Source organism: Globicephala melas, chromosome 16 (genome assembly GCF_963455315.2).
Source record: "Globicephala melas chromosome 16, mGloMel1.2, whole genome shotgun sequence".
In the NCBI taxonomy this organism is placed as follows: Eukaryota; Metazoa; Chordata; class Mammalia; order Artiodactyla; family Delphinidae; genus Globicephala; species Globicephala melas.
In genome coordinates, this window is record NC_083329.1 from 42727264 (window position 1) to 42739535 (window position 12272).

General features: G+C 36.5%; 1 long non-coding RNA gene across 2 annotated transcripts in view; it reads left to right on the plus strand.

The window, feature by feature from the left end:
- Positions 1-12272, plus strand: part of LOC115845798 (uncharacterized) — a 428126-nt gene that overhangs the window by 305322 nt on the left and 110532 nt on the right. For both annotated transcript variants that reach the window (XR_009559390.1, XR_004036650.2), the window contains exon 5: positions 4216-4381. This is a non-coding gene — a long non-coding RNA (uncharacterized lncRNA). The remainder of the gene's footprint in view (positions 1-4215; positions 4382-12272) is intronic.

A 12272-nucleotide genomic window follows, 5' to 3' on the forward strand; every position in this document is an offset into this window, starting at 1 on the left:
AACATGTTTTCATTTGGCTAGTAATTATGCCATTTCACTTTATTAAATTCAGCTATCTCGAGGTTAATTTAAAATCATCACTGCTTTCCTGGATTCTTCTAGGGAATTCCATAGTTCAGGAATTCAGCAATAAACTGTTTTACGTCACCTAGGTCAGTACTTATCTTACCAGAGCAGGAGGAATCAGACCAAGGGATTGAATTAAATAACTTAAAATTCTTAATATTCTAGCAGTCAGCTCCTAAGGACCTCTGAGCATTAGAAAAACACATTTAGCTCTGCTGACATATTAATTCCAAGACAACAGTTGTGAGTCTACTGGGGATTGGCCAAAAAGTTCGTTCGGGTTTTTCTGTAAGTTGTTATGGAAAAACCCGAACTTTTTGGCCAACCCAGTAAAAGCTGTGTCTGGATGAATCATATTTAAAATCCACTTATTCCAGATTAAAGTCAAAGGGAGTTTTAATAAACAATTGGCTGTTTATTAGCAATAAGATGAAGAATGCTACTCTCCCCTCATTGTTTTCTTCATCTTCTTTCATGATTCCTCCATATCAATACAGCGTTGTTGGCTTAAAAAATGCGTAAGAAAAGCAAACTCTTTGATATGAACTTCAGCTTTGTATGTGATTTGAAAGAGGCACTTTTGGTCTTCTATATTAGTACTATAAATTTTATAGTATAAAGAAATGTTGGTCATATCAATGCAAGAAAATACAGTGTATAAATGTCTAATGTTCTTCAATATATACCATGCGATTTTCCAAAAGCTTAACTTTTCTGTGAAAAACTTACTTTCTCTTGTGTGGACCAAGTATTTTAAATGGTCATTAAAAGGCAAAAAATTCTGTATTCAACTTTCACTGACAGATCTAAGTATAATTTTCAATAGATTGGTTCAGCATGCGAAATGGTGGGTTTCATAGACTGTGACGACTATATAGACCTCAAACTATCACTTACTTCAAACTTTCTTTTTTTTTTTTTTTTTTTTGCGGTTTGCGGGCCTCCCACTGCCTCTCCTGTTGCAGAGCACAGGCACCGGACGCGCAGGCTCAGCGGCCATGGCTCACGGGCCTCGCCGCTCTGCTGCATGTGGGATCTTCCCAGACCGGGGCACGAACCCGTTTGCCCTGCATCGGCAGGCGGACTCTCAACCACTGTGCCACCAGGGAAGCCCAAACTTTTATTTTTTTGATAGTTAAAGAACTTAGGCCAGGAAAGGAGAAATGGGCAGCACATGGTGATACAGGAAGGCAATGGCAGAGATGGGACTCAAAACCAAGTTTCATTTCCATTGCACCATACTTCCCCAACATGTATTTGTAGTAGCAAAATGTGTACTAGAATAATATAGCAGAATTTCTAGTGAAAATATTATTGGATCAGTATTATTGTGAACACAGTATGTGATTTATTCATATTGACTACTTGGCCTCTTCAACTATGTGTTTGGCCAGAATTACCTATCCCTTAGTCTACTTCTCACCTTATTTTTTGTCCTATTTTAATAAAGCTAGAACTGAACTCTCACAAACAGAAAGGCAAATAAGTGAAAGAGCTTGCTGGTAGCCATGGCAACATATACTGTAGCATATCTCCAACCTCTCAATGGTGGACTCAGTTAAAACCATAGAACACACTACTATATATAAAATAGATAACTAATAAGGACCTACTGTATAGCACAGGGAACTCTACTCAATACTCTGTTATGGTCTATATGGGAAAAGAATCTAAAAAGGACTGGATATGTGTATATCTATGGCTGATTCACTTTGCTGTGCACCTGAAACTAACACAACATTGTTAATCAACTATACTCCAATAAAAATTAAAAAAAAAATAGCAAATGTTTGCACACTTGGCATCCCACTTGAGCTAATCCTGCATCCATTGGATTAAGAAATCTCTAGAGCATTTGTCAGACTGGTATGTGGCATGAAGACTAAAGAGTCTTGTGAGTTTGTACTAAGTCTCAGGGAAGAACTCATGTTATCTGACTAAGAAAGTCTTAGTCTTCAGAGAAAAGGGTCAATTTTGAGCACATCTTTGTCTTTGCCACTAATATTTGTCTCCCAGAATAGATCAGCCCCTCATTGATTCATATCTTAGGCCTACAAACCACAATAAACCTGTTGATGGAAATTTAAAAACCTTGTTCACTAAAAATTCTGTACAGCAGCTTTAGGGTAAATAAGCATAAAATGATGATGAGGAGGAGGAGGAGGATGGTTATGAACTAACACTAAGTAAAACTAAAGGAGTGCTAGGATTCACTTTGCAGCAGAACACCAAAGAGTTTACCATCCTAAGGAACATGCTTCCTCATCTCCATAAGATGATATTGTTGTCCAATGAACAAAGCAGCAATCTGTGAATGTTGAGCAGGAGACAATGGCACAGCACTATTGCTTAGCAGGAAGAGAGGATGTCAGACCCCTCAAGAAATACTTGAGTATACTTCCCAGAAATACCTGGAGGTGACCCTAAGGTGGACTAAAATATTGCATTAAAAGTACAGGTGAGGGCTTCCCTGGTGGCGCAGTGGTTGAGAGTCCGCCTGCCGATGCAGGGGACGCGGGTTCGTGCCCTGGTCCGGGAAGATCCCTTATGCTGCGGAGCGGCTGGGCCCGTGAGCCATGGCCGCTGAGCCTGCGCGTCCAGAGCCTGTGCTCCGCAACGGGAGAGGCCACAACAGTGAGAGTCCCGCATACTGCAAAAAAAAAAAAAAAAAAAAAGTACAGGTGAGTGTTAGATGAATTTAATTATTACTAAAACTGTGAATCCTTACTATTCATAAGTTGGAGTGGTCAAGAGAAACTCAGGTTGTATATGCAAGCTTCACATATACAACATTTTTTTTAATGTATATTTTAGTAGCTACTGAAAGGACTCTTGATGAATCTGATATCTGATGTAGGATAACTCTATCCAAATCACTTGGTATCTTATTCAAGCAAGTTTTGTTGTGTTTGCTTTTTTTTGTTTGTTTGTTTTTGAAGGTACCCAGAAGTGTACATACTAATTGAATAGCAGAAAGGAGGAGGTAAAAATATAGAATCTTCTTTGGGATCTAAAAAAAAATTGACTCCAATCTTGGGACTGAAAGTCCATTACATATTGCCATTTGGGAGACAACCATCCAACCATGCATTCACAAATATAAATTATTCTAGCATGCTAAACTTTGTAATGGCAATTATCATAGCTTGTAAGATTGAGAGATGTGTAATACAGAGTCCCCCATTGCCCCAGAAAAAAACTTTCCATAAATTTGTACCTTAGTTGATACCTTGATTTTTCTACCCTACACTTTGATTTGAAGCTTCGGTACAGTAACCTGGTAAATAACAAATTATATTAATTACATGAATATGTCTTTCTCAAATTCTATAAGCACTGTTGTGGGAAAGAAAAAATGTATAAAAAATGATATCCCATTTAAATATATATTACCTTCACATAAAGTGTTTAAAAAGTAAACTATATATTTTTGAAGGCATACGTAGTTACTAAAACTACGAGGAAAGCAAATTTAAGATAGTAGTTACCCTATGTGGGGAAAGTGTACTTACTGTGGTCTTATGGAATGTTGGAAATGTTATATTTCTTGGCTATTATGTCTATTTGTTAAAATGTAAATTTGTTTTAGGTACTTTCCTGTATATGTTCTCTATTTCATAGTTAAAATATTTTTAAAATATTCTCCATCTTCTGTAAGCAAAATAAAACACTTATGGGCTTGATAGGAATGGCACCCTACAATTTTGAGACAATAGATCTCACAAGCTGTCAAAACAGCATAGTGTCCTTGGCAAAGTTTCTTCATTTTCTTGTTTGGGCCTCTTATGTTAGTAGAATAATATTGATAATCAGTGTTGGTTTTTTAAAAATTATTACATGATGGCTGTTTATACCCAGATATCTTATAAAGAGTTTTATAAAATACCCCTTTGGTTTTTTAATCACAATCCTCCCACTGTGATCTCTGTAAAAGGCAACTGAACTGGGCTTAACTGAGACAAATCTTAGAGATGGACTCCAGGGTGCATTTTCTATGCATCAACCTCACCTCAGTGAAAACCTCTGTGTCCTTGTTAAATATCTAAACTAGTAAAACATTCCTCAGAGATGTGCTGATAGGATTTCCCCAGGGTCTAAACGCCGGGTGTCTCAAATCAGCCACGTTGATATTTATTTCTTCTTTCTCAGGCTTTGACTGCCATCTGTCAATCAGATGCAGATCCAGTTCTCTGGGCAGCCCCGTTTGGTGTTGGACTCATCTCTGCGGGCTGGCTCTTCCTTTCTGACACACTCTGCTGCAGCCGCTCTGGCAACATCTCTTTCCCTGGAGACAGGAATCCTTCCAAGGTTTAAGGTAAGCCTACCTGGATTATTTACTACCATGATAAGGGACACTTATCTAGGATAGTGTGATGAATAACACCTCCTCCCTTCTCAAGGGTCAGTCACTCTTTTTGGCTCTCCAATTATATGATAGAAAGTAGCTTTTCTAGCTCTAAAGCTACATGCTCTCCCAGCACCAGTGCCACCAACCATCAATTTCACATTCTCAGGCATCCAACTAAGGTTCAAACTGCTGTGTCTGGATGAGTAGAGTTCAGAAATGCTACAGGGTACATCATCATAAATGTGTAAAGTACTTATAGAAAGGGCATGAGAGAATGAGGAAACATTTCTTGTTCACAGACCTAGGATTGACTCCTGGCCCTGCTGCTTACTAGCTGTTTTGCTCAGAGCAACTACTTCATGGGTAGGTATATATTGCAAACGCTGAGCACAGGGCATTGCATATAGTAAACGCTCAATGACTGTGTGCTAGTATGTTATTGTCACTGTTAACACTGAAAACTTCAAATCTTATGCAAAGTATGAGCAACTATTTCCATTTTTATAAAAATCCACTCAGAACATCGTAAATAAGACCTAAAGCCATATAAAATTGTAAACTCAACTAGGCAAACTGGCAAAACATTGAAGGAAATTATCTACCTATTCATGTTGCCCAGATGAACCTGAACCCTTGCCCTCCCCCTTTTTATCATCTTTCTTTTAGCATTCAGTAACTTTCTAACAAATCCCAGCTCTATGAAATTCCCTTTAATCCTGCAGCTGCACTCTAAGAGGAGAGAAATTTATTAAAGCTCTTAATCCAAACTCTCCCATTCTGTGTCTAATTTCTCTAAAATTATTACTTCAGCTATGTTTTACTTAGGTAATTTAACCAACTAGTCCACAGACATGGGATCCTGAATGTCAGTAGATTCTTTCATTAACCTAATGAAACCTGCATTTTAACAGCAATAATGGATAAGAAGTACCATAACATATGACCAAAAAAAATTAAATAAAAATTTAAAACTCAAGAAAATCTTAAACTATTAACAAACATTTAAATATTAGGGCATTAGTGAACTGGGTGGGGGGGAAGAGAAATAGAACAAGTTTGCCACAAAAGAAGAAACAAATAAATGAAGCAAATGATGATTCTAGCCACACTATGATGTAGACTCTGGAGAAGAAACAAAATAAAAGATAATTGCTCAGAATAATTGGCCATTATGCTCACACTTAGAAAATTTCAGTTCAATCATTCTGGAAGAAAAAAGTTATAATTTGATAACTCTTTTACATAAAAAAGATTTTTATTTCCCTTTTCAAAGACTTTAGGGAATATGCAATTCATAAGAATAATATAACCTATTGCTAATTAAAGAAACTTCAACTAAAATAAGAGAATTGATAGCTCTGATTTCTACCTGTCAAAGGACTCCTGCAATTCAAGGGGCCAGAATTATAGAATCAATAAATTCTTTCTGTTCACTAAAACCAAGAAGAAAGTGTTGGCTTTAAGAGGCTAATTTGAGGGCCACAAAGTGTATCTGTGGTGTTACAAACCAAGGCCCAGGAGATAATAAAGTAGCCAAGATCTAAAAAGAACAGAGAAACTCAAGAGATAAGGTCAGTATAACTAGCAATTATAATGGAGGGTTATTATGATATGAAAATGGCATAGCTGGATCCAAAGAAATACAGAAATTAAGCATATATAAAAGTGACAAGAAATAATTAGAGATGAAACCATTGATCTTGTGGGCTCAGGGCCTGGAGGCAGCCAGTGGCAGCTGGGAATTGGGCTTCTACCAGGTAACAATAGTTAAGAGTATTCCCTCGGATGGCGAGGCAAGCCTGGCTCACTAGGTAAATCCAGAAAGTGAAGTGAAGTATTGTAATTCCCAGAAGGATCCTGAAACCAAATCTCTGTTTTAAACTATAACCAGGCATCTCTGGAATATAAAGATATAACGTTGTAAACAGAACTAAGCCAATTTACCAACTAGACTTGTGAATGAATCTACAGTATCTTCACATCATCCAAGGGCATCATTTTTTAAAGTGCCTTTAAGAGACTGGGTTCTGAACTCAGGTCTGTTAGAGAGAATGGAAGAAACTTAACAAAGGGGAGGGAGGGGGAAGAGGAAAGATTAGAGGAAAGGAAAAAAGCAATAGAGCAAAAGAAAAAAAAACGCAGTTAAAGTGAAGCTTGAACACTAAAATTCCAAGAAACATGAACATATTTAGTGTTAAGAAACTTCTTTAAAGTTAAAACTAATGATGTAGTAAAACAATAGAAGATAGAAGTGAGCATAAAAGTTTTTCCCTGATAGTTAAAGCTTGATAACATCTAGGTTGTGTTTCTGAAGATGACAAAAGTAGTGAATTATTTTTCACATCATAATAAGTATTTATGACTATGTATGTAGGATTTTAAAGAATAACCACACAGTAACATATTTTACAGTTTATAATGAGAAGTGTAGAAAGTAGAAGGGAAGAATATATGGAAAAAAAAATTGAAGAAAAGTCAGGAGAGAAGAAAAAGATAAAAGGGGTGGGTAAACAGAAAGCAAAAATTATAAATATGGTCAGAATTCTAAAGATATAAGGAATCTCAACTTGTGTAATTTTTCAGTCACTAGTTGGACAAAGAAAATTTGCCTTATCGTTCGTTTGCAAGAGAGAAGTATAAAATGAAATTTTCAAAATGAAGAAAATATCTAAAGTAGACACAATAGGAAATCGATCATTTCATCAAAAAAATCAATAAGTATTAATTAATCAATAATTGATTCATAAAATCTGATGTAGCAAAAATATTTTAGGGTAAAAATAGAGCTCAAGGAAAAATTGAAAATAGTGAGAAATAATATTACATAATAATAAAAAAGCAATAGGCTAAGAAGAAAAAATAATATTATGTCTTACATGATCTTGAAATGTCACTCTACAGATCACTAATAAGTTGCAAGGGAAAAAAAAATAGTAGCTACAAAGTTGAGAAATCAAACAGGCAATCAATAATTAAATCATCAATGAAGCATAGATGGACACTTCCAGGTATGATATTCTAACAAAGACAAGATAATTCTTATAAGGTATTCAGGCAAGAAATGCATCTGATTCTAGTACTGAGAAAGCTTTAGACTGACCCAAAATAGAATGTATTCTTTAACTGTATCAATATTGTAGGAGCAAAAAAGGCTGTGTGAAACTTTAAAAATTAAAATAGATGACAATAAAAGACATGACACTTACATGCAGGGCCTTGCATGTTGGTCCTGACCCCTAACACAAACAGCAAGAAGAGACTGAAGAAAGAGGCAGACCCCTCAATATTGATAGGTTTCAGGTTTAACAAGCAAGAGAACTTATATATGAGGCTTGTCTTGGGTGGCCATAAGGCGAGTAGATCTCTACACCTGCCTGCCAGAATCTTAAAAGTTTATACAGAGGCCTTAACTGGGTTCAGTCACATATACCATCCAGATGGTCTCAACAACACAGTGCTCGCTCAAGGCTGCATCCTTGAAACGGCTCCCACTATGGGTAGAACATACACTCCAAAGAGAGGGGAGGGGGTGAGGAGGCTTTGATTGCCCAGATCCAGCTCATGGGACAACTGATGGTCACATCCTTTCAATGACCTATTCCAACATCACATACTGGAGGAAAACAAATACAATGAAACACATTGAGCCAAGTGACAAAATTGAAACATGAATGGTATATTAGATAAAAATTTGTGAAGACACATGCACCCCAATGTTCATTGCAGCACTATTTACAATAGCCAGGACATGGACATTTCATAAGTGTCCATCAACAGATGAATGGATAAAGAAGATGTGGTACATATATACAATGGAATATTACTCAGCCATGAAAAGGAACAAAATTAGATCATTTGTAGAGATGTAGATGGACCTAGAGTCTGTCATACAGAGTGAAGTAAGTCAGAAAAAGAACAACAAATATCATATATTAACGAATATATGTGGAATCTAGGAAAATGGTACAGATGAACCTATTTGCAGGGCAGGAATAGAGACCCAGACATAGAGAATGGACATGTGGATGTGGGGTGCAGAAGTGGGGGGTGGGATGAATTGGGAGATTGGGATTGACATATATACACTACCATGTGTAAAACAGCTAGTGGGAACCTGCTGTATAGCACAGGGAGCTCAGCTCAGTGTTCTGTGGTGACCTAGATGGATGGGATGGGAGAGGGAGTGGGAGCGAGGCCCAAGAGGGAGAGGATATATGTATACCTATAGCTGATTCACTTAGCTGTACAGAAGAAACTAACACAACATTATAAAGCAACTCTACCCCACCCACCAAAAAATTGTGTATCACTTTTAAATTTAGTGAAGTTGTAAACTCTGGTTATATAAGCAAACTCAAGTGAGCTGTAGACTCCTGAGCCATGTTTATTATTGTTGTTTCAGACTATTAAGTTGTGAGTTGTTTCTTATGTGGCAACATTTAATTTGTGCACTTAATTCTCCTTATATCAGTTATTAGATCACCACTTCACTTCCTAAAAAGGACTCATCTTGCTGCTAAACTTATAGAAGTTTTATGCTTACTAATGATGAGAAGCTTCATTTATTTTTCAATTTATGTAGTTATTCAACGAACATTCATTAAGCACCTACTACTTGTAGGGCATTCTCAAAGGCCTTGAGACGTTGTGAAAAAAAATGCTTGTGTTCTCCTGGGCAATGGGCAAGGCTGTTTATTACTAAAATATTGCATATGACTCCCCCTGCAGGAATACCTCCTACAAAACTTAGGTTGTGGTAAGTGTTATGTGGCTTATCTAAGGTTATGTGGCTTACTGAAAGTCAGACAATGCTCAGTCGATAAAGAATTGATTATAAATATGTCTCTGTTGGGGGAAAAACAAGGTAATTAAGGGTTAGAGTGATTGTAGTCAGAATGAAAAAAATAGTTTCCAATGTTTTCTTCCTTTTGTGTTTTCCCCACAGAGATGAGAATAGCATGTGAATTGATTAAACAATATTTACATATTTTATTTGACTGATGTGCCTCTACTCAACCACCACCTTTTGTTTATTACGTTGTTTTTGAAAAATACTACTGCATCAATTGTACTCTAAAGTTCCTTCATTGTGGGTTTTATTGATTGCATACTCAGGGTGTTATTTAACATGTTCCCCTGCCCCTTGCATTTTCTGTAAGCTAGATATTAGATGGGGAGGTTTAGATTTATTTAATTTCAACTTTCTGGCAACACATTAAAATTGCCAGAGGAGTTATTTATTTTAATAATAAAGAAACTTGCCCATTTCCAAAATCGTTATTCATGAAGCCCAGAAGGTGTGTGTGTGTGTGTGTGTGTGTGTGTATATATATATATATATATGACAGTTATACAGCTAGGCTCCTAATAAGCTTTTTCCCCCTGAAGATAATGCTGACAATCATAGTTCTAATATTATGTTTGTCCTCCAGTGGAAAAACTTAAAACATAAACAAAACTAGAGCAAATAGGACAATGAACCCCCATGTAGTCATTACCAAGCTATCAAAAAATCCACAATCCTGTTTTTTGCTTCTAAACTGTATTGTTTTGAAGTTAATTCTACGAATTACAGTTTTTCTTTATGTATGTGCTTACATTTAAAGGAAATGACTTTTTAAGATAACATAACATCAATAATACTTGAAAAACAGTAGTAAAATATAAGTAATTAATACAATTAAATATGCTACCAGCATTCAAATTTTTCCATTTTTGTCCAAAGAAAGTTCTTGCACCAGCATTTAGCTAAGTCTCAGCTTAACATACATGGTTGTTCCTCTTTTTTCTGTTTTAATTAATTTATTAAAGATATTGGATCACTTTTCCTATAGTGTTCCCACATTCTGAATTTTGCTAATTACATGCTATGAGGTATCATTTTATACACCCCTGCACTTTCTCTAAACTGTTAGGTAGTTAGATTTATATATAGACTCAGTCTATTTGTTTCAGGTCCTTTTTTTCGTTCTTTTCTTTTTGGTACACTATGTCATACCAGTGTTATGTGCATCGATCAAGAGGTAAATATTACCTAGTTGTTTCACTTTTTTGTAATATCAGTGCCCATTGATGATCATTGTTTAGTTTCATTATTTGATTATATGTTAAAAAGAGGTTCTATTCTAATTCTATTTATGCCAGTTTTATCAATTGCAGAGAAAAGCAATGATACATTGCATGTGCATCTTCTACAGGGTAGTGCTCAGATTACACTCCCATGATTCATCTAGAAAACTAGAACCTGCCTACTCATAGCTTCCAAAGACTTTAGTTTATTCCTGCATTGACATTGTCAGAATGTCAATCAATCATTAACATTAACATTAACATTCATTAAGTGTAGGCTATGGTGTATAACTATAGGCTATGGTGTATAACATAAGTATAACTATGGTGATAAGACCATGATTAGGAACATTCTCTACAATAAAGAGTTTGCACATGTGTACCTGGACTGTTTTTCCTTTTTGTCCAGCAAACATCTCTGAATGTTTCCTAATGAGAAATATAAAGAATAAATCTTTTTTCTGTCTTCAAAAAAGTCAATGAACTTCGCGACCTGCCTCCTAGGAAAGACTCATTGTCAGGACGGGGGTATACAAAGCATTGTAGTGAACGGTGATCATTGATAAATCACAATAAAGAGAATGCCCTGAAGTTATCTTAAAAGAAAAAGTCAATGAAAGAAGTACAGTATTTGGTCTTTATTGTTAAAAACAAGACAACAGGCCCCAAATAGAGTCACTTAACACTAAGCACCACGTCACCAAAATTTGACTTAGTTACAGTTTTGGCTCTCCCAGAAAAGGAATCTTAAACCAGTCAATCAGGAGTCACCTGATCAGCATTAGTTAAGTAATCTGCCTCTTAGACCCCTGACATCCCCTGTAAGGCATGTGACCTTGCAATAACCAACCTATATTTTTGCATAGTATAACTTCCTTGTTCCTGCTCCCTCTGCCTATAAAAGTCTTTCATTTTGTACAGCTCTTTGGAGCTCCTTTCTGTCTGCTAGATTGGATTGCCCCCAATTCATGAACCATTGAATAAAACCAATAAGGTCTTTAAAATTTACTTAGTTGAATTTTGTTTTTAACAGTATCTGTTTCACATAATAAGCACTTGCTGTGAACTGAACTGTGTTCCCCCAAAAGTTCATCCGTTGAAGTTGTAACCCCAATGTGATGGTAACTGGAGATGAGGTCTTTGGGAGGTGTTAAGTTTAGCTAACCTACTCCATATTGTTGATGCCTCAGCATCTATTTTGTGTGGCTTTGAACTGACACCAGCCTCTCCTGCGGGCTCACGCCCTAGATAACAGTCCGCAGAGTCACAAGTAAATATAAGTTTCTGGTATGACTCTACCAACCACCATTTTGATAAGCATTCTCCTCCACCTCCCAGGGCCTTCCTGTTGTGCACCCCAAGAATCTTACAAAAATCCTACTCTTTTTGGTTTGCATTGACCAATCTGGCCTTAGCATGGGAACCCCAAAGCATTCCTACCTGTGGTCACTAACAAAAGCATGTACCTTATTAGTCATGCTGTGCTCTCTTTCTGCCTGCACCCTGCCTTTGTTGTAGGAGAGGGAAAAAGTCACGTCCCTGGACCTGCAGGAAGCATGAATGGTTTTCTGGATAACAAAAGTAGCCATCATTAACAGAAAAGTTATAAGCCCCATTTTAAAAAGAGTTAAACTTGGGCAAGGAATTGGGTCTGACAGGGGTATTGTCTATCGAGCTCATATCACTGCGGTGGAGGAGTGGTTTTTCCACGTGTTTGAATTGGTAAAGCTCTTGTTATATATATCTATTTGTACCTATAATGGTTGTTGTAAGCCAAAGTTTTTATGGC